This window comes from Panthera leo, chromosome B1 (genome assembly GCF_018350215.1).
Source record: "Panthera leo isolate Ple1 chromosome B1, P.leo_Ple1_pat1.1, whole genome shotgun sequence".
Taxonomy (NCBI): Eukaryota; Metazoa; Chordata; class Mammalia; order Carnivora; family Felidae; genus Panthera; species Panthera leo.
Genome location: NC_056682.1, coordinates 1,843,739 through 1,870,747, shown reverse-complemented (window position 1 = coordinate 1,870,747; position 27,009 = coordinate 1,843,739). Strand labels below are relative to the sequence as shown.

General features: G+C 50.7%; 1 protein-coding gene across 2 annotated transcripts in view; it reads right to left on the bottom strand.

Annotated features, from left to right (window-relative positions):
• The window catches only part of MYOM2 (myomesin 2), a 114,074-nt gene that overhangs the window by 75,920 nt on the left and 11,145 nt on the right, over positions 1-27,009 (bottom strand). Inside the window, exons 1-2 of one of the 2 annotated variants that reach the window (XM_042934168.1) lie at positions 25,130-25,781; positions 10,106-10,347 (exon numbers count right to left, since the gene is read on the bottom strand). The exons of the other annotated variant lie outside the window; for it this stretch is intronic. The gene's annotated coding sequence lies outside the window, so the exon portion shown is untranslated. Of the gene's footprint in view, positions 1-10,105; positions 10,348-25,129; positions 25,782-27,009 lie in introns of those variants that run through there. 2 annotated transcript variants of the gene reach the window in all.

Here is a 27,009-nt window from a genome sequence, read left to right as displayed (position 1 = left end):
GTCTAACAACCAGATAATTGCAGGGTGTCCGTCTTTTCGCACAGCATGTGTCCAAATATAAATAACACATGCCTGGCACGGCCACGGGCTGTAACCTGGCACGAATCGCCAAGAGGAGGGGCCGTGTGGCCGTGGCCCTCGACCTCAGGATCCAGAGGACTGCGATCAAACCACAGCTCACCACGGAGGCCGTGTGACCTTCGGCCAGCTGCTCTACCTCTCTGTTTTCCCCACCTGGAAAGCTGTCTTTACGTTTCTTACAAACGTTGGAGAAAATACTATCCTGGGAAGGGCCTGGGCACTAAAAAAAACCCTCTGTGTCCCCCAGCTGGTGTATCAGGAACACAGCCAAGGACCAGCAACACAGGTCAATGAGTGTGTAAATCTCAGCTGAGAGTCCCTGACGTACTTGGTCGGGGGCTGCACGCTTCTATTCGGGGCCTTATTCCCACTTAGTGTTCCAGTGGCCTAGCTTTTAATTTAATAAATGTTAGTTAAACGGGTATCAAATAAACACAGGTAGTTGGTGTGTTACCTGTTTAGCACCTTCTCGAAGGAGACCAATCCTGCCCTCGTCCGTGAGCCCCGCAAGACGGTCCATCGTGGGCTCTGCCCCCCGCCCACGGGCACGGCCCCACAATGCGGAAAGGACGATTCCAGGGGCCCGTCTCCCATCAGATGGCATCACAGCCAACTGAGTCCCAGGAAACTAGGCTCTTCTGAGAAAACAATCTCATTCCAGGGAGAGACCGTCTCCTGACGGGACCAGAGGCGGACCAGCTTCTCATGCTCCTCACCATCCATTTCAGAATTGCCCCGGCCCCTCCTATAAGGTAGGGGCTCACCTCCTAGAATGCTGCCCTAGGAAAGGCGCACCGTCTCAGCCACACTACGTAGGGAAGCCAAACACTGATCTGGACAGAGCAGGCCCCTGACGGGAAGAGAGTCCCCCTCACTGAGGGGTGAGACCCATCTGTCTCGGTGCAGCCATCGCTGTCCTAGAAGATGACGCCACGGGCACTGTGAGGGGCACTTGCGGGCAGGCTGGGACCCTGCCCGTGTGCTCAGACACGCCATACGGCAGTGGCCGCTAGACCTCCCCATCTACAGGACCACCAAAGTCTCTGCTGAAGCTCCCTGGACGCGGGCTCGTATCTTGCGCGACCCAAAGAATCCTGACAGACACATAGGAAAAACGATCAGCGATTTTATTTCCAAACCCACAGCTGGAGTTTGCACCATGCAAACGATAAGCAAAATCGGCATCAGTGAGAAATGTCAGATGATGTAAAAAAGGACACGGGACGCTAATAAGTGGCATCCGATATTTTCCATCAGAGGAACCGGGTACAGTGCGTGGTTCACGGGGCAAAGTCAAGTCCTCAGGATTTCATTAAATTCTAGCGCAGGGCCCAAAACTGATATTCAGGTCACAAAATCTATTTGAGTATTTGAAAAAAAGAGCAAAATTGTTCTTAAGGTATTTTGCTAACTTCCATATACTCTTAGAAAGCAACAACCAAAAAAATGGCCTGATGTATTTTAGAAAATGTCTATCCGACAGGCCGGATATTCCTAACTGTTCTACATTACAAAGGATGAGGCCACACAGAAAAGGAGCATCCAGGGGGCCGCGACGTGGGGGGTGGCAGAAACACGGGCCCTGGCACGCCAAGACTGGCGCCCGGCTTGGCCACCTGTGAGCCACGCGGCCCATGGGACGCTCCTTAGCTTGGATTTCCTCGTCTCTGAAGTGGGTCCCCCAGTGCTGCCCAGAGACAGCATGTGTCCGATACGCGTCAAGGCCCTAACGGACAGCAGCTGCGGTGACGGGCTGGGGTGCCGGACCCCCAGCCCCAGGCTTCCCTGACTCCTCCTCGACTGGTCATCTCTCTGGCACAGGGGGTGTTCATTTCATCCCAAAGAACTTGATCCCGGTGGTCTGGCTGCAGTAGGAAGGAGCTGCCCCCGGCCCGCCCAGCCCGCCCAGCCCGCCCAGCCCTAGGCTTCGGCCGAAACGGGTGTCCTGCCCCAGATCAGCTCACTGGCTCCGTTCACCTCTCTTCCCAGCAGCTGCCACCTACACAGGCCTCACAGGGCCATGCCCCCCTCGCCACGTCCACGAGGGTCCCGGTACGTTCGCCTCCTGGCCCGTGAGCGTGCGGAGCTCGGGGCTGCCCACGACGGCTGGCTTCACTTCAGATCTGAGCTAGTGAAACTCTAATAGAGACGCTTTCAAGTGCCATACGGCCGTCTCTGCCTCGATCCCATTTTAATCTGCTTAAAATACGACACTTCTGCGTGAAATCTCTTAAATAACAATCTGATTCTTAAACTGGGAAAAATCTGATTCTTAAAATGGGGGGCTCAGTTGGTTGAGCGTCTGGCTTTGGATCTCATGGTTCGTGAGTTCAGGCCCCACCTTGGGCTCTGTGCTGACAGCTCAGAGCCTGCTTTGGATTCTCTGTGTCTCTGTCTCTCTGCCCCTCCCCCACTGTTCTCTCTCTCTCTCTCTCTCTCTCTCTCTCTCTCAAAAATAAACATTAAAAAAAACAGGCAAAGGACTTGAATAGACATTTCTCCAAAGACAATGCACAGATGGCCAACAGACACATGAAAAGATGCTCAACATCCCTCCTCATCAGGGACGTGCAAATCCAAACAAGATACCACCTCACGTCTGTCAGAACAGCTAGCATCAGACAACAACCACAAAAACCCAGAAAACAAGTCGTCGGCGAGGATGTGGAGGAGTTTGAGGCCACGCGCACTCTTGGTGGGTGTCTTTGTATTGTTTCTGCTGTGATCATTTCTGACAGTTTGTTCTCATCACCCCAACGGGGACAGCCAGCTTGGAACACCTGGTGGAGAGGTTTCCACATCGCTTCCCTGGGCGTCTGGGTGTCAGGTGATCTCCCCGCGAAGGCGAATTACTAGTTCTCCCCTCCTCCAGACGTCTGAAGTAGACCACACTTCTGTACATACAAGTACATCTATTACCCCTCTATCCATAACACAACTGCTCCTGTCGGGACAAGACTCTTACCCAGAACAACTACAAATTCAGCTTCAATACAAATAAGGAGGGGCACCTGGGTGGCTCAATCGGGTAAGCGTCCAACTTCTACTCAGGTCACAATCTCACAGTTCATGAATTCAAGCCCCACATCAGGCTCTGTGCTGACAGCTCAGAGCCTGCTTGGGATTCTCTCTCTCCCCTTCTCTCTGCCCGACTTTCTCTCTCTCTTTCTCAAAAGTAAACATTAAAAAAAATTTTAATATAAATAAGGAAAGAGATGAGAGAGAAAGAAAGAATAGATGTATGAGAGATCAGATAGCTGATAGATGATAGATAGAAGATAGATAAGGTGGATCAATTAATCGATCAGCCAGGACGAGAGACGCAAAGGCCCCTAGAGAGAACTGTGTCTTCCTGCACTCTGTTCTTGACCTTTGGACATTTTCCAACTCCTGGCTGGCTGAAAGCTAGGAAGGCAGAGACCCGCTCTAAGAAGCTGAGAGAACAGTGGAGCTTTCTAGCAATGTCACAGGGCTGGGGAGAGAGAAATTGGAGCCTGAGTCAGAGGACGCGTGCAGGACGTGAAAGGCCAGGATGCAGGAAGAGGGCGAGGCCCACGGATGTGAGCCAGGGCGCAGCACTGACTTTCACCACAATGCACTGCGAGAACAAAAAGCAAACAAAAATAGTAAAGCGGCAAAGCAGGGTTTCCAGTGGGTCCATGGTGCTACTGAGACCAACACTGGGGTTTAGACCCTCCAAAAAGATAGGGCCTTCTTAAACAACCCAGGTTCTCCATGGGGACCCCAAACAGAGTGGGGGCACCCTGGAGGCAGAGGGCCTCCTGCTCCTCCAACCGGCTTTGCTTGTCCTCAGGACCCGGTGGATCCTGGTGCCATCTCCCTGCTGCCATTCAGGACAGGTGGCCCCATTCCATGAGACCAGCATCACTCCGAACCCGGACAATATCTCTAAGGCAACTTCAGTCATTCAGGCCAAGTTCACTAAACAGGAAGACTATTGTTCGCTGTGGGTGCTGTAATGACTGTCGCGATCTTAGTGGCTTAAAACGACAGAAATGTAGCCCCTCCCCATTCTGGAGGCCAGATGTCAAAACTCGGTATGTCGGGGGCCTGTGCTCACTGCAGGCTCCAGGGGGGATCCTTTCTCCTCTCTTCCAGCTCCTGATGGCCTCCTGTCATCCACCACCATGGACGCCTCTGTCTCGGGCACCTCGGTGTCTGTCTCCACGTCTTCTTTCCTGTTTCTATGTCCTTTTCTGTCCCTCATCAGGGCAATCACATCGGATTTAGGGTCTACCATAATCCCGTTTGATCTCAGAACAATCTTTAACTAATTATATCTGCAGGAACCTTACTTCCAAATAAGATCACATGGTGTGTGGCCAGTGGGTGTGAATGGGGTTGGGGGTGGCTATTCAACCCAGTATAAAGACCTCCAGAATATGCTAATCACAGGAGGCAGCTATGTCAGTTAAGTGACAGAGTCCTGACTTCGGCTCACAGTCTGTGGGATCGAGCCCTACCTCGGGCTCTGCACTCACTGCACAGAGCCGTTTGGGATTCTCTCTCTCCCTCTCTCTCTGCCCCTCCTCCCTCCATCTTTCCTGCTCTCAAAGAAATAAATAAAAGCTTTAAAAAAAAGAATAACCCAATCATATAAAAAGAGCCCAGATTTCCAAATCATTGGAATTATCATACACTTTTTTTTAATATCTGCAATTACTATGTTCAAGAAAAAAAGGGGACAAGATGGAGAATTTCACCAGAGAAGTGTATTTTTTAAAGAACAGCATGTATATTTTTTGTAATTTATTCCTTATTCTTTTTGAAACAGACTCTATTTTTTAGATCAGTTTTAGGTTCATGGCAAAGTTCAGTGGAAAGTGCAGAGGTTCCCATACACCTCATGTCCCCACGTGTGAACAGCCTCCTCCACTATCAAAATCCCCACCAGATGGTACCTTTGTTGCCACTGATGAACCCACACGGACACGACGTCATCGTCCAGAGTTTTCATCAGGGTCCCTCTTGGCAGGGTGCTTTCTGTGGGCTTAGCCAAATATATAATGGCATGCGTGCACCATTACAGTATCACACAGAACAGTCCCAATGCCCTCAAAATCCTCTGTGCTCCACCTGTCCAGCCCTCCTCCACCCCCACTGATCTTTTCCTGCCTCCATAGTTTTGCCTTTCCCGGAATATCAGAGTTGGAATCACACAGTACATTGTTTTTGCACACAGCCTCCTCTCCCTCAGCGTCAACATTCAAGGTTCCTCCGTGTCTTTTCACCGCTCGAAGGGGTGTTTCTTTTTAGTGCTGAATAATATTTCATTGTCTGGATGGACCACAGCATCGCCATCACCTACTGAAGGACATTCCGGCTGCTTCCAAGTTTGGGCAAGGATAAATACAGCTGCTATCAACATACATGTGCAGGCTTTTAGGTGAACATAAAACTTTCAATTCATGAAACTTGTTTTCCTGAGTCTTCAACTCATCAGCACCACTGATGGATCACATGGTAAGAGAATGTTCGGTTTTATAAGAAACCACCAAACTGTCCTCCAAAGTGTCTGCACCATTCTGTATTCCCTCCCGCGGTGAGCGAGAGCTCCTGGGGCTCCCCCTTGTCACCAACCCTGGGCGTGGTCAGTGCTCAGGCTCTGAGCCTCTCTAACAGGAGTGAGGTGATACCTCAGCGTTGTTTTACTTTGCATCTCCGTAATGACATGTGCCGCGGAACATCTCATAGGCTTACTTGCCATCTGCCTGTCATCTTTGCTGAGGTGTCTGTTCAAGTCTTTTGCCCATTTTTAAATCGGGTTTTCCATTTTCTTGCCGAGCTTTACAAGTTCTTTATATATTTTAGATATCAGCCCCTTATCAGAGAAGTCTTTTGCAAATATTTGTCCCTGACTGTGACTTTCTGCCCAATCTCTTCACAATGTTCTGCACAGAGCAGAAGTTAGTTTTTCATTTTAATGAAGTCCAGCTGATCAATTATTTCTTTCATGGATCATATCATTGGTGTTGTGTCTAAAAGTCACTGCTGTCCTCAAAGTCATCTAGATTTTCTCCCAGAATTGATTTTTTTAAAGGATAAAAAGAAAATTCTAGAACTGAAAAATACAACCAATGGTAAGAACTTAATAAAGAGCTTTAACAACACTCCGTTGCTCTCCCTCTCCCCCTCTGGCCCACATGCCCTCCCATGCATGGACTCCACGCCCTCATGTGTGGAAACTCCCGGAGCTCACAGAGGGTCTGGAACACTCTGGATGCCCCTCAGGCAGGAGGGCGATCTCCTGGTTCATGGGATGTTTGCACTGACTCAGCAGTTGGGTCACCATTAGCCCCAGGAGAAAGGCTGCTCTCACATGCCCAGAAGGTGGAACACAGGTCAAACTCACTAAGTAACACAGAAAATGTTAAAAAGATCCAAGTCAAACTTTTGTATGTGAAAACGGCCACGTCTGAGATATTTTCAGTGCGCTGATGGGGTTAACAGCATATTATTTCAGAAGAAAAGGTCAGTGAATATATTGGAGATATAACAGCAGAAAATATGCAAAATAAAACAATGAGGCAAAAAAAGGCAGGAAAAATGAAAAGAGCCCCCGCCCCCAGGACAAGCCTGGCCCCCACCGCACACAGCAGTCAGGAGGCAGCAGACCCCTCTTGGGCCAGCACGATGACCTCGAAGTCCCCGTCACACAGGAGCTAAATAGGTTCCAGGGCCCCCTAACATCATGCAAAGTCCCTCCCCCTCACCTTATGCAAATAACTTCTCCTCCTCTGTGGACCCCGCACCCCACACCTGCCCTGAGGCTCTTCTCTCGCCCCCACCCTCTACACCATTGCTTCTCAGTGCCCCCCCCAATATGTCCCCATAGTCCCCAAATGTCCTCCAACCTCCCAGACCCTTTCCTCGGCCACACATCCTGCTGCAGCTGCTGACCTGTCGTTCCAGCCAGACCTTGGAAAGAGCTGCGTACGGTCACATTTTTCCATGCATTCACCGTCCCCAAACCCTTTGTCTAGTCCAGCCTGCCTTCCACTCCTGCCACATCACACCCCAAAATAGCTGGACGTCACCATGGCCACCAAATCCAGAGTCTTTGTCCTGCTCTCCCGCTGTCCACCTGTCCCCATCCTCTGAGCCCGCCGACTGTCTTCCCGCCTGGAGTCCATGCTCCCTGGGCCCCTGTCCCTGCCTCCGGCCCCTGCAGGGCATGGCTCATGCCCCCTCCCTGCTCATCCGCAGCTGGGCCACGGCTTTTGAGGGGCGAGGCTTCGATGTCAAGCAACCTCTCCGCCTTCTTCCGAAGAGTAAATGGAACCTCAAACCCAACAGGTCAAAGACCAAACTCGTGCTCTCCCTGCAGCTCCCCATCTGGCCTCTGTCAGTGTCCCCCACCCCTGAGTGGCACCAGCCATAAGCCGTGGACACCTTCCTTAGGCCACACATCCCAGGCGTCGTCCCTCCTGGATACCCCGTCCAGCCTGCCACCCGCCTCCGTCCACACCGCCGGGCGCCACCTCGTCCCGCCTCCCGCATCCCACCGCGTGCCCCAGCCGGCTGCAAACTGTCCTCCAAACCAAGTCCCACACAAGTGTGTCAGAGTGCACACCTGGAGAGTCACCCCGTGGCACCCTCACCGCCACTCCATCTCACCCACGGCCCCGCCTGGCCCTGCCTTCCTCCGCACGGTCCCTCCCGCCTCTTCCAGCCCCCGGCCTAACTCCCGTTCAGACTCCCCCTCAAACGCCCATTTCTCAGATGGCTTTTCCCACCCCAGTCTGTCAGGTTCCTTTGTGACACATTCCCGAGAGCCGCGTTTCCTTCTCCCAGGGGCCCTGCCTCGACTGGCAGCCACGCATTCCTTATGGCCACTGCCCTGCACGACCGTCTCTCCAAGCCGACCGTGAACACAGGGTGTTTTCCCAACCCCCGGAGGTGCAGAGATACACCTCAAGAAACACTCGCTTCCCGAACCAGTAAACCAAATAAATTCGCTAATGTGCCTCCTTTTTTATCAATAAGAAACTGAGTGGTGATAAAACCGATAGCCTTCCCCAAACATCAAAGCAACGAGATTGGTCGGTATTTGGGCGTCGCTCAATGGCTCTGTACTGAGGCCCGAAGTTTTTCCATGTTTTGTAAATCAAAACACAGCCTAGGAAACCTGGCAGGCAGCCCTCGGCAGATATCATATGTGCATTCTGCCCGGCGTGACCTCCGTCGTGCCCGTCGATGAGGTGGGGTGTTGGGGCCGCGCACCCAGGGCTGTGGACACACGTAGCCCACCCAGCTCACCTAGCAGTTACAAGTTCCTCTCTGACTCACAAGGATCTTCCGGACCAGGTAGGGGGTAAACATTTTCTCGGCAGAGAGAAACCCAAAGGGGGTGTGGAGACCCAGGCGGGAAGAAGAGAGGCCAAGACCGAGGTCGCGTATGGTTTGCGTTAGACCACCGCAGGCTTCTGCATCTCGGTAAAACTCAACACAAGCACCGGGTGATGTACAGAATTGTGGAATCATCATATTACATGCCTGAAACTAACAGAACACCGCATGTTGACTGTACTTCAATGTAAAAGATGAAAACGTGGCCCTGGATGCAATACGCATGGTTATATTTAAAACTGTAGGAATCGTCCACCTGCCCGAGTCAAAACCATACAACGGGCTCCTTTCTCCCGAACAAACTGTACCCAGTGACCACAGGGTTGTGAGAGACAAAAGTGGGTGCAGATCCCCTGACTTTGACTGAAACGGTGCCTTGTGCATCACAGAAACTCAACAAGTACCTTTTTTTACCCTGTAGATTCTATTTACAGGTTTCTATTTACAGATACGGCCCTCCATTAATGGGAAGTTTATCTCTGCGATGTCATTAAATAATCACAGCGAGGCTACAGAGGCCGAGATCTGGCCACCGAGCCTCGAGCCGGTCGTCAAGGGCACTGGCTCCGGGCCTGGCTGGTAAGTTTGCTAATCTGTTGTCAAAGCTGCGTGACCCGGGCAGAATCTCCTCGACCGCCCTGGGCCTTGGCTTTCCCGCTGGTAAAGTAAGACTTGGATTACATGATCCCCGTTTAAGCCCCAATATGCTACGATTTCAATCCTGAATGATCATGTCCAGGGAAGGGAGCGTCCCCGCACATGGACACAGTCACCAGCTGCCTGGCTCCAAATAGGATCCAGGAAACAGGAACCAGAGCACAAGCCGGCCACGCCAAGAGGATTCCATTCCGAAAGCACTTAATGGCTTAGAGATTACCAACAATGCGGCCCAGCCATGTGCTTGGAAGAAGAGTGGTCGTAATAAAATAAAAATGGACGGAAGGCACTCGTGAGCACATTCAGCTGGCAGGGCCGGCCTGTCCTGGCAGAGAGGGAACCAGCCAAGTGCCCCTGGGCTCCAGGAGAGGGTGGGGCGGCTGGAGGCTGGGACAGGAAAAACTGTCCGGGGTCACAGGGCTGTGCAATGACTTTGAGCCAAAATTTAAGTATCTTGATGTCAAGGCCATCGCTATTCAGCCTCCAGGGAGGGGTGGTTCCCAGGTCAAGGTCAAGGTGAAGGCCATGATCCTGTTCTGCACTGGACTCTGGCTAAACCTCCAGGGGTGGTTACTGGGTCACGTCTGCTGAGACCCTAGGCTTGATGCATAACAAGAGCAGGCTCTGGGGGCGAATTCTTCTTAAATCCGTGAAAGTCAGAAACGGTCACTAGAATCCTGTGTCACTTCCCTGGCATTTCTACTCCCAGCGGGGTGGTCTGTTCCTGCTTCCTAAGGGCAGGCTGTGCTCGGGCAGGGGGCCCCTGTGATGAGACTGGGCTTCCACACCGGGCGAGGCATGGAGGCATCTCCCCCAGGAGGCTGACGCTGTGATTACTCCAAATCTACCGGCCCACGCAAACCTTAAGACTGTGCCCTTAACAGCTGTCCCCAGTTCCCCGGGACAGCAGAGAGCATGACTTTTTCCACCTGCATAACGAGGTGGGATGAAGGAAACTTTCTTCTCGGGGTTAAACGGAGGTCAAGGCAACACTCACCCATCATCCTCAGACAGCTAAGCTTTTGGATGTGCCTGGCTTAGGATGAGCCCCGCTCTCCAGCACATTCTCAGGAACTGGGTCCTCACGTGGTCTCCGGCTCTTCGAGTCTGTTTGCCGTGGGGAAGCTGCCATCGCACAGCGGCCTCTTCTTCCGAGGGGCTCAAGCGCCAGCCTCCAGCAAGTCCCTCTGGGGCCACCGCCATCATGCCAAGACACCCATTAGGCCACAGGCAAACTGACTAAAAGGAGAGATAATGACGCCAAATAAGTGGCCGTACACGTGGTCCCAGACTGACACTCCAAGCGTGCATCCTAGAGATGGTCACCGATGAGCCCTGTGACATCAGATCACGCAACTATGCAGCCTCCCACTAGATCGCAGGCGGTGAAAAGATAGTAGTCAAACAAAGCAATCACTAAGATCTACCTCACCCCCAAGCGTCCGTGGTTCTGTTACAACGCGGGGACCACACAACCCATGACCCACACGGGGACCCCCTCAGCAGTGGGAGAAGGGACTAATAATCAATACGCTGCGACAACGGGCGTGTATCTGCCATCACCCTGTGAGGGGTCATTTTCATGTCAACTTGACCGCGCCCAGGGAGGCCCGGGGTGCTGGCGATTTCCGGGGCGTCTGTGGGGGTGTCCCCAGAAGAGATCAGCACGTGAGCGGAAAAGCCCTCTGAAATACAAGCAGGCAACATCCAATCCGCTGAGGCCCGAAAGGAGCCCCAATCCCCTCCCTCTGCGGGGCTGGGACAGCCGTCTCCTCCCGGCCTCGGACCTCGCTTCCCTGGCGCCCAGGCCGTCAGGCTTGGATGGAGTTCTACAGCGCCACTCCCGGCGCCCAGCTCGCAGACGGCACACGGGGGGACTTGCCGGCCTCCCTCATCATGGGAGCCGATGCCCGTAATAAATCTTACTTCCATCGACCCAGCGACCGACCTGTCCATCTACCCGTAGCGGACCGGTTCTTTTCCTCCGCGGACGCTAACACACAGCCTGGTTATAACCAACATGAGATAAGCATCCAAGAACGGGACAGCGCCGGCCACCTCACACTTTGATCAACGGTCACCACCGCAGGAGGCACACTGCATAAGAGGGAAACACAGGCAGGCTCTCTCTGGGCGAAGGACAGTTAAAATGTTTCTCCAAAAGACCAACGTTTGTGCGGGGTCCACGTCGTTCTGCCTACTTTGCCCGTGAGCTCTGTACTTAGTTATTTTCTTTTATAACTACGTGGTGCTTACACGGAGTCATGTCACTGAACCTGGGCTTTCGATTGTCATCCTTCCTTAAGTATTTTTTATTATTATTTTTTTTTTATTTTTGAGAGAGACAGAGAGTGCAAGTGGGGGGGGGTGCAGAGAGAGAGAGGGAGAGAGAATCTCAAGCAGGCTCCACATTCAGCACAGAGCCCAACGCGGGGCTTGATCCCACGGCCCTGGGATCATGACCCGAGCAGAGACCAAGAGAAGGACGCTGAACCGGCTGAGCCACCCAGGCACCGCCGTCATCCTTCTTTAAAAGCATTTCTTCCATCAGAACAGACTTTCTTACTTGCAGAAGATTCTGTGGGGAAAACGTACACACACCACACCAATGGCAGAATATCTTAAGTTAATGGAAAGTTTATGTGCACAAAATTCTCACTACCGCCAATTAGGCATAAAACCACAAGTCCCAATGCCAGGGGCCCAAGAACACTCACTTATTCATAAATTAAAAGATGATCTTTCTGAGTTAAATTTGGGAGTGATGTTGGGAAACTGAGCAAATTATTTTTAGATACGTACATAGATACGTTATTACTGTCTCACCCCGGGAGAGGTAGAAACCAGTCTCATTCTCTTGTTATAGTTCAGCGATGTCCCTGCACATATAATAGATACCCAATAAGTACTTCTTGATTTGGTTGTTTTAAAAAAATTATGAAATAAACTGAGCTAAGACATGTGGTCAAGTCAGGGATGGAACCTGCTTTTAAACTATGAAATGTAAAACTATTAAGTATCAACACTAACTGTTTTGATGTACCAAGGAGATGATATAAAGTATCAACAATTAGCAATATATGACTCAAATTATTATAGTGTTTTTCTCATTTTTTAAATATTTATTTTGAGAGAGAGAGAGCACGCACGAAGAGGGGAGGGGCAGAGAGAGAGGGAGACACAGAATCCAAAGTAGGTTCCAAGCTCTGAGCTGTCAGCACAGAGCCCGACGTGGGGCCTGAACCCACACACCGTGAGCTCATGACCTAAGCCGAAGTCAGATGCTGAACCAACTGAGCCACCCAGGCGACCCATTATAGTTTTTGAATTCAGTTTTACATTTTATTTTTAATTCTCTGTAGATTATCAGGTACTATTTCTTCAATCTAAACATTCTCAAACGTTTTGGTCAAATACTCTGGAGCCCTATGCACCCTTAAAAATGACTGATAACCCAAACAGCGTTTCTTTATGTAGGTTGTATCTACCTACATCGACCACACTAGAAATTTAAACGGAGAAATTTTTTATAAAATTCATGTGCTGTTTTCAATTTAAAGTAACAAAAACGAACCCATTATATATTAACACCAACAACATATTTATGAACAATAACGATATTTTTGAAGACAAGAAAACAGCTAGAGCGGCACGTTTTCGTATTTTTGCCAATCTCTTCGACGTCAGGCTTAGGGAAAGACAACTGGGTGTGTGTTTGTGCATTCGGTGTGTTGGGACCCAAGTGCGGGCTGAGATGTGTGGAGGAAACCCAGTCAGGAGCAGGGTCAGCCCCGCCAGACAGCTGTGGACGGTCTCCGTCATCGCGCTCTGCCACACAGCAACTTCCGGAGGATGAGCCTCGACGTGGGATCTGAAACCACACCAGCCACTTTGACAGCTCCCACACATGGGTGGATCTTCACCCACGCAGAACCTGGTAACGTCACACACTGGCCATTTGGAAAATAATAGTTCACTGAATTATGCAATCCACCCAAATGCCATCACCCGGAAGCAAAAATTCACATTGTTAAAACAATCACTGACCTTATCAGCATTATGCAAATGATTCGGACCCCTCGGGATATCAGAGATCTCCAGGAGACTCCTGGCCACACCTGGAGAAGTGCCATGCCAGCCTCTTTTAAAGCTCTGCACCTTCCAGGCTTGGGAAATCTCGCCAAAGGGAGAATTCAACTTACATCCACTAGATGGAGCTCCAAACCCTCAAAACCATCTTTGTCCTTCTAAGGGGGAAAAAATGTACCCATATCAATAACTTTGAGAAGAAATCCAAAAGCACTTTATGAGAGAGAGGGAAAACATTAAACAAATTTAACTGATTTTATTTCTGGGGCACCTGGGTGGCTCAGGTGGTTGAGCATCTGACTTGATTTCAGCTCAGGTCATGACCTCACGGTTCATGAGATCAAGTCCCACATTGGGCTCTGTGCTGACAGCTCAGCTCAAAACCTGCCTGGGATTCTCTCTCCCTCTCTCTCTGCCCCTCCCCTGCTTGCACATGCATGCTCTCTCTCTCTCAAATAAATAAACTTTTAAAATTCTATTGCCAACAATCTTTTGCAATTTTGGGAAAAATTATATTAATCCTAACTTGGCTCTAACTAGTCATAGTAATAGTATCTAACCAAAAACATATCAGTGTAAAGAACTCCAAATTGATTAATGGCAGATTAGTTGTTCATAACAACTCTTACACTGAAAATAAACTTTGGAATATCTGAAGGTGTCTGTGTGTGTGTGTGTGTGTGTGTGTGTGTGTGTGTGTGTGTGTGTTTGTATATGCTGTGATGGTTAACTTTAATGTGTCAACTTGGCCATCCCATGGTAACTAGATGCTTGGTCAAACACCAGTCTAGACGTTGCCATGAAGGTATCTCTTAGACAGGATTAATAGTTAAATCAGTAGGCTTGGAGTAAAGCAGATAACCCTGCATGGTACTGGGTGGGCCTCATCCTATCAGTTGAAGGCACTGATAGAAAAAAGACTCACATCCTCAGAAGAGGGAATTCTGCCCATGGATCACCTTCAGACTCAAACTGCAACTTCTCCCTGGGTCTCCAGCCTGCTGCCCAGCCTTCAGGTTTTGGACTTGCCGAAACCCCATAATTGTGGGATCCAATTCCTTACAATGAATCTCTCTCTAGGTCTGGTTTTTACATTTGATTTTATGTGTTATCTTCTGTTGGTTCTGTTTCTCTGGAGAACGCTCATTTTCTCTCTTTCTCTCTCTCTCTCTCTCACACACACACACACACGCACTCACACACACTCACACACTCACACACTCACACACACAGAAGAACTGACCAAGAATTTCACAAGGAATACCAGCCTAAACAGAAAAGAATAATAAAGTCCTACACGATGAGTATGGAAACAATTTTTCCTTGATGGCCTCTGTTAATCACACACACACACACACACACACACACACACACACACACACAAAACCCCTTCATTCGACGGCCTCACTTAGGAAGGCAGAAATAAAACTCCCGTGGCTGAGAGGAGGTGAGGAATCTGGCGGGCGACCCCCTCCCAACCAGGAAATCCAGAGGGGCACAGGTCAGGGTGAACACGGGGCGATGCACAAAACCACAGCCTCGGGTCAACCGCCCAGTACCATCACGAGAACCTTGTGCCTTGAGCTTGGTTGAAGGGAGTCCCAGATTAATGGTTCCCACCCCCGCCCAACCCCGCCCATCCCCCCAGCAGCCTGGTGGAACTAAATGTAAACAAAAAGGAAAAGGCACCTCATTGGCAGGAACAAATGGTTCCTACAATCTTTCAAACACAGTAACTAGCACATTGTCAAAGAGAAGGAAAGATCCGTGACAACTACCCCATGCATCAGAGACAACAGACAGCGAAAACAGATTCTGAGACCTCTGCCGTGGCCGGCATCAGGCAGACACAATATGCTATAAACCGGAGAACCATACGCTCTTAACAGATGTGCTTACGGCATTCGCCATCAGGGAAATGCACATCAGACCACAATGAAACACTGCATGCCCGCTACATGGCTATGATGTTCAAGGCTGATGGTAACCAGCATCGCAGAGGACCCGAGAAAACAGAACTCACGCACACCACTGGTCGGGAGTTTAAATGGTGCCCCCACTCTGGAAAACCATCGATGCCGCTCCCAGGTACACACTCCAGAGAAATGAAACCAGGGGCCCACACAAAACCCGTGCATGAGCGCTCACAGCAGCATGGCTCGTCAGATCCACAAAGTGGAGACAGCTTGACCGTCCAACAGATGATCAACAGGTAAAATAAGACGTCGCGTACCGGTCGTGAAGACCACCTACTGGGCGATTCCATTTAACGAAGGGTCCAGAAGAGGCCAATTCTTGGAAGCTGAGAGAACTTAGTGGCTGAAAGACTGAGTAAAAAAGGGGAGTGACCATCAGCAGGGACAGGGCTGATTTTGGGGATGAGGAAGACATTCTAAAGCTGACCATGTGATGGGTGCACAGCCCTATGAATGTGCTACATACACACCAGGGAATCGTACACTTTAAACGGGTAAAGTGTATGGTACGTGATAGATACAGACATAGATATAGAAAACCTTGGATTACGAGTGCTCTGCAAGACGAGCAAACATTTCTAATAAATTTTAACTTGATAGACGAGCGATGTCTTGCAATTCGAGTCGTACGTGACACCAAATGTCACATGATCACAACTGAGCCAATGGTTTTTGAAATTTGCTTGGATGTACGAGTGCTTTAGGTTAAAAGCATGTTTCTGGAACAAATTATACTCACAAACCAAGGTTTTACTGTGTGTGTGTGTGTGTGTGTGTGTGTGTGTGTGTGTGTAGCCATGGGGCTAAAATATATGCTAAACCACTGAAATAAAAGGCAATCCTGAAGGTATCTAAGATAACAGGAAACCGTAAAAAGGCACACCTCAGATTTTAAAATAACCAACTAGAGCTCTCAGAAACAAAAATCAAATAGCCAAAGTCAACAACACAATGGGTAAACCTAACTGCAGATTCGTCACATTTCACGAACCGGAATACGAATCAGAATAAATTATCCAGAGACAAAACTGCTAAGAATATACAGAATAATGTGAGAGCTATACAAGGTAGAAAGTAAGACATTCTAAAATCTGCTTTATTAGAGATTGACACAGAGCCAAAATGTGAAGAGACGATAACATCTTTCCAGAACTGACGCAAAATACCAATCCACAGATTCCAGAAAACTCACAAATGCCAAGCAGAAGAAAGACAAAGAAATCCACACCTAAACTGACTGCGAGAGAGACAGAGAGGGAGGGCGAGCCGACAAAGAACCAAACAAAAGCGGAAAGGGGTCCGGGGTTACCCGCAGTTTGAGGACAGTGGACCCTCCACAGCAGCCACCGAGAACAGCGACGCCGGAGCGGTGTCCTCTGTGGCCACGGGGGAGCAGCTGCCCCCCGGAACCGTGTCTGACAACCAGAGAGCAGATCCCCCGAGAACAACAGCAGTGCGGGCGACGTTCCGGACAAACAGCCACTGAGAGACTTTCCGAGCAGCAGAAAACGCTAAGGGTGTAACGCAGACGGAAGGAAAACAGTTCCGGGTGGGAAATGTACGGGACAGAGCTACAGGGCAAAGAAAGCGGTGAACCACCCCAATCCTATAGAAATGCTCGTCCATGAAACTCACAGAAAAAAAATTGCTTTAATTGGGTTGAGTTTTATAAGACCTTGATGACATCCTAACGGGACACACATCGTGGCCCACATCACCGGCATCAGCTTCATCTCGGGGAAAGAGGGCGCGCGTGTTTTTGTACACGGCCCAAGTCAAACGGCTTTTGCATTTTTAGAAGGTTGTAGAAACAAAACCAAACACAATAAAGAAAAATACAAAGACCAGTAGGTCCACCGAACCTGAAATATCTACTGTCTGGCCCTTTATGCAAAACGTTTGCTGACCGTTGGTCTGGAGTTATTTCGATTACAGGGTGGTGTTCTTTGGATTTGCTTTCTTTTCTTTTCTGTCCTAGATGCAAAAATATTTTCAGTGAAAAGAGCAGCTTGTTTTTCTCGGGCAAAGAAAATGTGGTTATAATGGGAGAATGTGGCAGGAGGTGACTTAACAAATTAAACCCCAGGAGCCAAGGATGGGGTGTCACTTGAAACGTGATGTCCTTAACTTTGCTAACAAAGTCACCTGGGAGCTCCTGGCCACATCTGACAAGCAGCTTCCCCGTCGTGGGTCTGTCTGACACGTGGATGGCCACACTTACCTAACAAAAGTGAGTTTCTCCTCAAAACAAAATTTAAACCCCATGAAGTTTGAATGACTGGACAGAATTGTTGGCATGTATGAATTTATATTTGAAAATTTCAAATGGAATTATTTAGAGATATACTTCTTTTTTTTAAAGATGGATGAAGTCCTTTTAATATATGATGCTAGAACAGCTGGGTATGTACATGGCAAAATATATACCCGGCACATGCCAGACATGAAATTTAGTACGGGGGCGCCTGTGGGGGCTCAGTCAGTTGAGCATTCGACTCTTGATTTTGACTCAGGTCATGATCCCAGGTTGTAGGATCGAGCCCCGTGTCAGGTTCTGAGCTGACAGCATGGAGTCTGCTTGGGATTCTCTCTCTCTCTCTCTCTCTCTCTCTCTCTCTCTCTCTAAAACAAGTAAAAATTAAAAATCTTAGTATAAATTTATATTATACAAAAATTTAGTATACACACACAAATTGTGGAAGCGGAGATACAGTCCTAAATGTAACAGTAAAAGCTATAAAGCTCTTGAAGAAAATACAGAATATCTTTGCAACTTGGGAAGAGACAAAGACCTCTTAGGTCACCGAAAGTAACACCACGAAATAATAAAATTGATACGTTTGGACTTCATCAAACGAAAATACTTCTGCTCATGACACAACATCACTGAGAAAATTTAATGGACAAACCTCAAATTGGGAGAAAATATTTCTTAGAATGTATATCTGACAAAGAATACATATCCAGAACACAGAAGAAGTTCTTACAACCCAGTAGTCACGTGAACAACCTGCTGTGGTTTGAATGTTTCTATCGTTCCCCGCCCCCGCCCCCCCACCCCGCCAAAGTCATGGGTTGAAATCCTAATGCCCACTGTGTTGGAACTAGGGGCCTTTAGGATGTCTCAAATCATGTGGGTGGAGCCCTCATGAGCGGGATTCGCCTCTTAAAAAAGAGACCCGCCATAGCTCCCAAACTTTCCACCATGTGAAGTTATAGCAAAGAGGCAGCCACTTATGAACCAGAACGCAGACCCTCACCGACCAGAACCAGACCAGCTGGTGCCTTGATCTTGGACTTCCCAGTCTCCAGAACTGTGACATTTTTCTGTTCTTTAGAAGCTACCCAGTTTATGGTATTTTGTTATAGGAGCCCAAATGGACACAACCCAGTTAAAAATTCAGACAACACTACACAGAGGGAGATAGAGAGACAGACATAGAGACATGTAGATATAATTAGTCATCAAGGAAACGCAAATTAAAACCACAATGATACCACTGTATCCTCATTGAAACTGCTAACATCAAAAAGACTGACAATACTGGGGCGCCTGGGTGGCTCAGTCGGTTAAGCATCCGACTTCGGCTCAGGTCGTGATCTCACAGTTTGTGAGTTCAAGCCCCGCGTCGGGCTCTGTGCTGATGGCTCTGAGCCTGGAGCCTGCTTTGGATTCTCTCTCTCTCTCTCTCTCTCTCTCTCTCTCTCTGTCCTCCCCCTGTCGCACTCTGCCTCTCTCTCTCAAAAATAAACATTTAAAAAAAATTTTGTAAAAGACTGACAAATACCAAGTTTGGCAAGGATATGAGGCAGCCAGAACTCTCGGGCATTGCTGATAGAAATGTAAAACTGTACAACCGGGGCGCCTGGGTGACTTGGTCAGTAAGCGTCGACTTCGGCTCAGGTCACAATCTCACGGTCCGTGAGTTCGAGCCCCGCGTCGGGCTCTGTGCTGACAGCTCAGAGCCTGGAGCCTGTTTCAGATTCTGTGTCTCCCTCTCTCTCTGCCCCTCCCCTGCTCATGCTCTGTCTCTCTCTGTCTCAGAAATAAATTAACGTTAAAAAAAATTTTTTTTTTTTAAAACCGTACAACTGCTTTGGAAAAATATTTGGACGCTTCTTGCAAAGTTAAACATACACCTTCCCTTTGGTCTAGAAATTCTAGTCTTACAGATTTTAGAGATAAATACTTCGAAAACATTTACAAATATGACATCAGAATGCTACATGCCTACATACACACACCCACTCACACATACATACACGTGTACATACAGACACACATACACATGCATATACACACATACACAGACACGCACACACATATACACACTGTAAACCAAGTTAGGAACACCACTGCTCACGTGATAAATCAGCATTGGCTCCGAGGGCATCTCAGGCTTTGTAAATCAACTGCTCCCACACATTCCCCATCACACATCACTCTTCCTCCGCCCGAGGAAACAATACACACCAGGCACTACTAAGGGAGGAAAAGGATCTAGAATATTAATTCTTTGTTCTCTCCAGAATTCCAACTCACCACTCATTAGTCTATCAATGTCGTCCCCAACACCCTCAGATGTACATATGCATCCATATGTCTGTATGTCCCCGTATTTACAGGAAAAACTAGCTTCCAACGGTCTATAATGTTCCCGTTGCTGGTTGGGTTTTCTGGGGAGAACCAGCACCTGGTGCAGCCACAAGGCCCAGGGGCCATGTCCCAGCGCTGGTCTATTCCTGCAACAAAGGGAAAAGCCAGCTGGTTCACTAGATTTTTCCCAGCAGCAAAATTCTGTGTTGAAATGGTTGATTTATACCAGTGAGAGCCACCCAAAATAGTACCTAAACTTTGTATCTACACTCGTGTAAAGCCAGTGACATTTCCAAAACCTACAGGTCTTTCGGGGCGCCTGGGTGGCTCAGTCAGTTGAGCGTCCGACTTTGGCTCAGGTCATGATCTCACGGTTCATGAGTTTGAGCCCCGCGTCAGGCTCTGTGTTGACAGCTCAGAGCCTGGAGCCTGCTTCCGATTCTGTGTCTCCCTCTGTCTCTGCCCCTCCCCTGCTCATGATTTGTCTCTGTCTCTCAAAAATAAACATTAAAAAAATTTTTTTTTAAGTCCGAAAAAAAATCCAAAAGCCCTACAGGTCTTTCTACTACAGGCTGCCCAGGGTCCCAGCCAGAGAAAATGCCTGAAGACTCGGCCGGAGCAGGTCCGTACACAGATCGGGGAGCCGGCGCCCCGGGGACAAGCCCAGCGCACACAGCTCACAGCACCCACGCCACCCTGGCACAGCGTCCAGGAAAGCCACAGGGACCCGGCCCCTGCCGCGTGAGTCTCCCACCCTGACGACCCCCATGTCCTCTGTCAAGTGTTACCCACATTGCAGAAAAATCTCCTGTAGGAGCCAGGGGTGGCCGTGAAGGGACGAGCCCGTGACTGGGGACAGCAAGACAGAGGGCTAAGCTGGGTCTAAGCTGGCCTCGAGACGCCATGCCTTTCCACGCCCACACCTGTTCACCCAGCGGGTCCCGGGTGCACCTGCTCCGAACAGGGTTACTCAAGCACTGAAGATCAGGCTATGTTCCAAACACCCTCGGAGAGGCCGCAGGACCCAAGGTGGTTCACAGAAGCGAACAGCCACTGGCTGGTGACCCGTACCGAGGTGTGGACAGAGCAGGGGAGGTGCCCAGGAGCTCAGCCGGGGTTGTGACTTAGGCCAGGTGATCCCAGAGGAGCTCATGAGAAGGTGACTCTGGGGTAAAGACCTCCGGTCCTGGTTTACACCACACACAGGCCTCTCTTCCTTCATATTAAATGATTCTATGGTTGCTAAAAATAACGTTTGATATGTTCTTCCTCTCAGATTGCTGATTTTTTAAATGTTTATTTTTGAGAGGGGGTGAGGAGGGGCAAAGAGGGAGGGAGGGGCAGAGAGAGAGAAAGAGAGAGAGAGAGAAGAGAGAGAATCTCAAGCAGGCCCCACGCCGTCAGCATAGAGCCCGACACGGGGCTCAAACCCATGAACCGTGAGATCATGACCTGAGCCAAAATCAAGAGTTGGACACTTTGACCGACTGAGCCACCCTGGTGCCCCATCAGATTGCTGATTTTTCACATTGTGAACATTAGGTGTAATTTTTCTGCCTGCTTATAACTCTAGGCTGACATCTGGGTTTCTCCAAAAGGCTGCTGATCAGAGGAATCCCCTATGTCCACTCATTATTGTGACTTCTGAGACATCACGGCAGGCACAGAGAGAGGGACCCACGCGCATTATATTCTTAACACAAATACGTGTCACTATAGGACTTAAGTCATGCATTACCTTTGACAAAAAAATGCACTTGAACTCTTTAGTTAACCAGCATTTATTACATGAAGCTACTTAACATAATATTAAATGTATGTAAAAGGGTTTTGAAAATACATTACATGCCCTGACTTGTTTTACAGTAGCTGTAACATGATTTAAAATAGTTTGGTTATTTCCCTAATTCAATGTCTTGAATATTTTCAGTCGTCCCAGAAGTGTAATTCTCCGTGTTCCCCAGAAGATGGCGGAATTGGAGGCACGCAGGCCTCTCGAGGTGGCCTTTCCAGGGCGAGACAGACCCCAGACTCACACCACCTCCGAGCCAGCAGGGCCCGGACCCAGCATCGCATCTGACCCACGTGTTCTGCGGTGAGAATCCTGACCCCGAAATGCAGCGACAGGTGGCGGCGGGGTCATTTGGATCACGATGGACATGGGGGCAAACAAAACCTCTCACGCCACTTGAAGTCGGGCAAGGTACCCAGGATGTGCACATCTATATGGGGACTTCACGCGGAATTCAAAAGGGAAAGGATACAAACTATTTTTAGAAGTAGAAAAGCCACCAGATGAAGCCCACGGCCGAGGGGGGAGCAGGTGGGCTCGGGGGCTCTGCCTCCCGGGGTTCACTCAGCCGCCCGGGCCGCTCTGGCGCCGGGACAGCTGTTTGCCCCGTGAGGGCTGGTTTCTGTGTCCAGCGACACCTGGATGCCCAGACTGAGCGGTACTTGTGGGTAGTCCGAGGGTGCTTCCCGGAGGGGTGAGCACCGCAGAGGAAGAGCAGTGGCCGTGACGGACCCCAGCGTGGGCAGGTGTCACCCCCTGCACGGGCCCTCCCTGCTCCAGCTGGACACGCGTCCTTCGCCGACAGCACGCCCGCCTCGTGGCCTGCCGGACAAGGACCGCAGGGCTCCCAGCCCCCGTAACGCAGCAGCCAACACGGCACAGCAAATCCCTCTCTGGAAATGTATGCGTTTCCTCTTGGTTCTTTCTCCGGGGAGCCTGACACAGCCTCCAGGTTTGCTAAGCAGAGATGACGAGTAATGCAAGGAGAGCTGGGCCGGGCGGGCGAGCAGACAGGAGGACAGATGGGGATGGCGGGACAGGGGGACGGACGGGGATGGCAGGACAGGCGGACGGACGGGGATGGCGGGACAGGCGGACGGATGGGATAGCAGGTTACAGATAATAGATGTGCTTCCACACTCCTAGTAAGAAACACACACATGTTCCAGGGTGGGACACGTGCACGTGTGTGTGTGTGTGTGTGTGTGTGAGAGAGAGAGAGAGAGAGAGAGAGAGAGAGAGAGAGAGAGAGAGACAACTGTCCGCCCTGACTGCAGGGGACAAGCTCTGATATTTTTTTATTCTACTTTGACTTGTACCTGTTAATTCCTTACAATTGTGTTAACAATGAAAGGGTTTTGCAGGAAGCCTCCCCGCTTGTCCATGCTGGGACCGGGCCGTCCTCACCCCTGCGCCCTCCCCTCCGCAGCTCGTCCAGGACGCTGTCAGGCTCAGCATCTGTCGAAATGACATCTACTAATGCTTTTAATATCATCTCTTCCTTCCTCGAATCCAAATCTCTGATGCATTCAACCCAAACAGAGAGGCATTTGTATTGCACCAAATAAATGATTAGTGAGCAGGCAGAGAGAGACAGAGACAGAGACCCAGAGACAGAGACACAGAGAGAAACAGAGAGAGACTGAAACAGAAAGAGACAGAGACAGCCAGCAGAGACAGAGACACAGAGAGACAGAGACAGAGACCCAGAGACAGAGAGACACAAAGAGACAGAGACACAGAGAGAAACAGAGACAGAGACAGACAGAGACACAGAGACACAAAGAGACAGAAACAGAAAGACAGAGACAAAGACAGAGAGAGAGAGACGCAGGAGGGGGTAGGGAGGCATCCATCCTTCAGGGCTGGGATCAAAGAACGACTTTCTGTCTCCACTTACCCATCACTCCTACCTTGACCTCTTTTGAAAAGAACAGAGGCAGCAACATCAAAGAAAACTCTGATTGTTAACAAAATGGTACGGAATTAACAAATAAATGTTCTTTTTCTCCACTGCAGTGACCTCCTTAAGCAGCAGAGGCCACTAAGAGTCTTCCCGTTTGTCCCTGGACCCCGTCCCGCCAGAAGGCGGAAACAGTGAGGAGATTCAGGCCAGGGCCCAGAAGAGAAAGGGCCTTTGTCCTCCCCGGAGCCGAATCGCGCTGGCTTTCACACACACACACACACACACACACACACAGACACACAGACAACGGACACTTAGCCCTCTGTGTTTCTGGTTCTCAGTATTCACAGACGGTGACCCAGGGCAAGCACGACGGAAGGGGAACAGCATCTTGTGTGCAGAACCCGCCCGGAATTCAGTGCCGTCGTTTGTAAAAATCCTTCCAGGAAGAGGAAGTGAGGGCCCCAGCGGCAGAAAGGCCCACGGGGGGAACAGGTGGAAACCGCCAAGGCAAACGTCCGTCCGTGCAGCACCCGAGACGCGAGATTCTGTTCAGCCCTGTGCCGGCCGTCTGTGCGTGCCAGGCCGGTCCCCACCAGTGTTCGCAACCCTGCCGTAGGAGGCACCTCCAGGACTCTGCTGTCCTGACCGAAGCTATGCAAACCGGCCTCACGATGGATCGGCCCCCGGTGAGGCACCCTCTCGGATTCTCGAGCAGACGGTGTGCCCCCTGCCCCGCGGGCTGTAAGTCAGCCTGAGTCGCCTGTTGAATCACAAAAACCACCCAACATTTTTAAGAGTAAACATTTCCTAAACAGCAACAGCTGTGGGGCAGCATTCAGCTGAAGCAGGACCCGGGTCCTGACCTCGCAGTTCCCAGGATCGCCGCCTGAAGGGGAACAGCATTGTTAGCCTAACAGACTTTACGTGGAGTTAGTCCTGCGTTATTCCAGACGCGGTTGTCTAAACCCGGGGGAACGTGACAGCCTCTCGGGGCCTGTGCAATACTGTTTAAATGGCTCTACGATGCTGATACCGTGGTGGACACGATGTGCATTTTGATAAGCGCAATGGTATCATTACTGCTCAGAGTTTAGAGAGTTTCCGGATTATGCCACCGGAGCAGAAGGAAATGTCTGCGGAATGCACTACCAAGGTGAGCATCGGGTTTGCAGAAACACCAGAGGACCCAGGTCCGGATCTCACTGCTCAATGTGCCCGAGAACTGCAGAACTCCGGGCAGATGGGACCTGGAACCTGTGAGGCTGTGTCCTGGGGCAGCGCTGGACCCACCCGCGAAAGTCCCGTAAGAAGCCGGGAGCCTCCAGGAGAATTCACCATCCAGCCAGCGCATGACCCCGCTTAGAGCATTTACTGGAAAGGACTCGGAGCCCTGACTGCTGTCTCTGGGATGTGTACGCCCCTCCCACCCACAGGAGCATCTTGCCCAAGGACCTGAGAGCCGTTCCTTGGAAACGGAATCATCAGGAGGGACCTCCGTGTCCTGGTCCCTGCAGAGAGGGTGGGGTCCCAACTCAGGTCACGGCCAGCAGGCAGGCACGCCCGTCTCCTCGCATTAACACTGTGCAGCCCTCTGCGGGTGGTCACTGTGCCCGCTTCCCCGTCCCTCCTCCCTCAGTGCCCCTTGAAAACACCATCACCTCGCACAAATGCCACTCTGTGCCCTGGCTCCTTCTCCACGGTCAGGAGGGACAACAAAACCTGGTGTCACCACGGTGATGTCCAGCGGTGACGGTCTGACGTGCTTCGGAGGTCAGAAGTTCAGGCACCCACAGCCGCGCCTTTCCCGTGGCAGGAGACCCGGGGCCCCCGTCGTGTCTTCTGGGCTGCGCTGACAACCTGGCTTCACACCCACCCCCCTCACGACAGGGCATCAGCCTCTCTGACTGCTCGTTACAACACACATCACATCCTTCGTCGTGTTTGTGCAGCTGACTTGAAGGTAGGTTAGACGGCTGTATCAAGAGAACGTGTTTCAGTGTGAGCTTTCTTAACACAGAATATGCTCGTGGTTCCTTTTATTAAAAGGAACTCGACAACACATTAGCATTTACACATCCTGTACCACTGTTAACAAATATTAGACACGCCGTTTGTGAAACTGCTAAAGGCTCATCCCCAAATAAGAAACCATCAAGAAAAAAATTAATGCATTTAATTTCTCAAGTTAAAGATTAGTTACGACTCCGTAAAAGATCCCCACCCCCCAAAAAAATGCTCACAGGTAGTATGTGAGAGAACACATTTAAAACCCCTAAAATAAGCCAAGGGGCAGTGCCTAAAATCTACGAGAGATTGTAACTCAACAAAGAAAAATGTACAGGGGCGCCTGGGTGGCTCAGTCGGTTAAGCGGCCGACTTGGGCTCAGGTCACGATCTCACGGTCCGTCAGTTCGAGCCCCGCATCGGGCTCTGTGCTGACGGCTCAGAGCCTGGAGCCTGCTTCGGATTCGGTGTCTCCCTCTCTTTCTGCCTCTCCCCCACTCTCTCTGTCTCCCTCTCTTTCTCAAAACTAAATAAACATTAAAGAAAAATGTACACAGAAGGTAAACAGGTCACAGGTCGCAGAGTGGGCAGGTGACAGGGACACAAAGGGCCCTCAATCCCGTAAGCCTCAGAGAAATGCAAATTAAAACAAGAGGGAGCCCTCTCCCGCCCGACAGTCAGACATGGGGAGGCCACATGAAGGCGAGTGCCGGTGAGGATGCGGGTAGACGCTGGGCGCCCAGTGATGGCAGGACGCGAGCGCAGCCGTGCAGAAAGGCCCCTCGCTTGAGCGGTATGTTATCACTGTGCACGTGCCCGCAGAGCTGCTGCCTGGGGTGTGGACTGCTGACAAGCAGTCCTGTATCGCAGGGGCACCCGAGGGGCTCATCCCGGGAGGGCTGCTAGGTGAAGGACAGTGCGTGCACAGGCTGGGTGGTGTGCCTGGCTCGGGAGGAGACAACGTGTAGAGAGGCACATCCCAGGAGGTGGAGACCAGACGTGGACGGCAGCCTCGTGCATCCTCCTGGCACCGCGGCCGGGGCAGACCCTCGGGATCAGACAGCGGGCCCCATGCCACCCGGTCACCAGCCGGCCTCGACGCGGCCCCTCCTCGCTCACGCAGAATCCGTGGACGCACAGGTGCAGCCGGTGGCAGAGCCGGGCGATGCCCCGTGCTGGCTGCAGGGCGAGGGGGCCACGCCGTCCCCCCCACCCCACCCACCGCCGTGCCTCCCGGAGGCAAGTCCCTTCACCGCTCCAAGCAGGAGGTGCCGCGGCCTCAGACATAACAACGGCCACCGCACGCACCACGGAGACGGGCCGGCGGCCAACAGCGGCGGGACAGGTCGACACCAAGCAACTCAGGCAGCTTTCTTTTTAAACGCGTGAAGACAGACAAGACCCAGTCAGTGTCGGACACGTCTGTGTGTCTGCACACGACAAGGACACGCGTCTGCACGGCAGCGGGCACTGAGGCCCGTTCACACTCTGAGACCAGCTCATCCCAGGCACAGCAGGACGTGGGACATGTGCC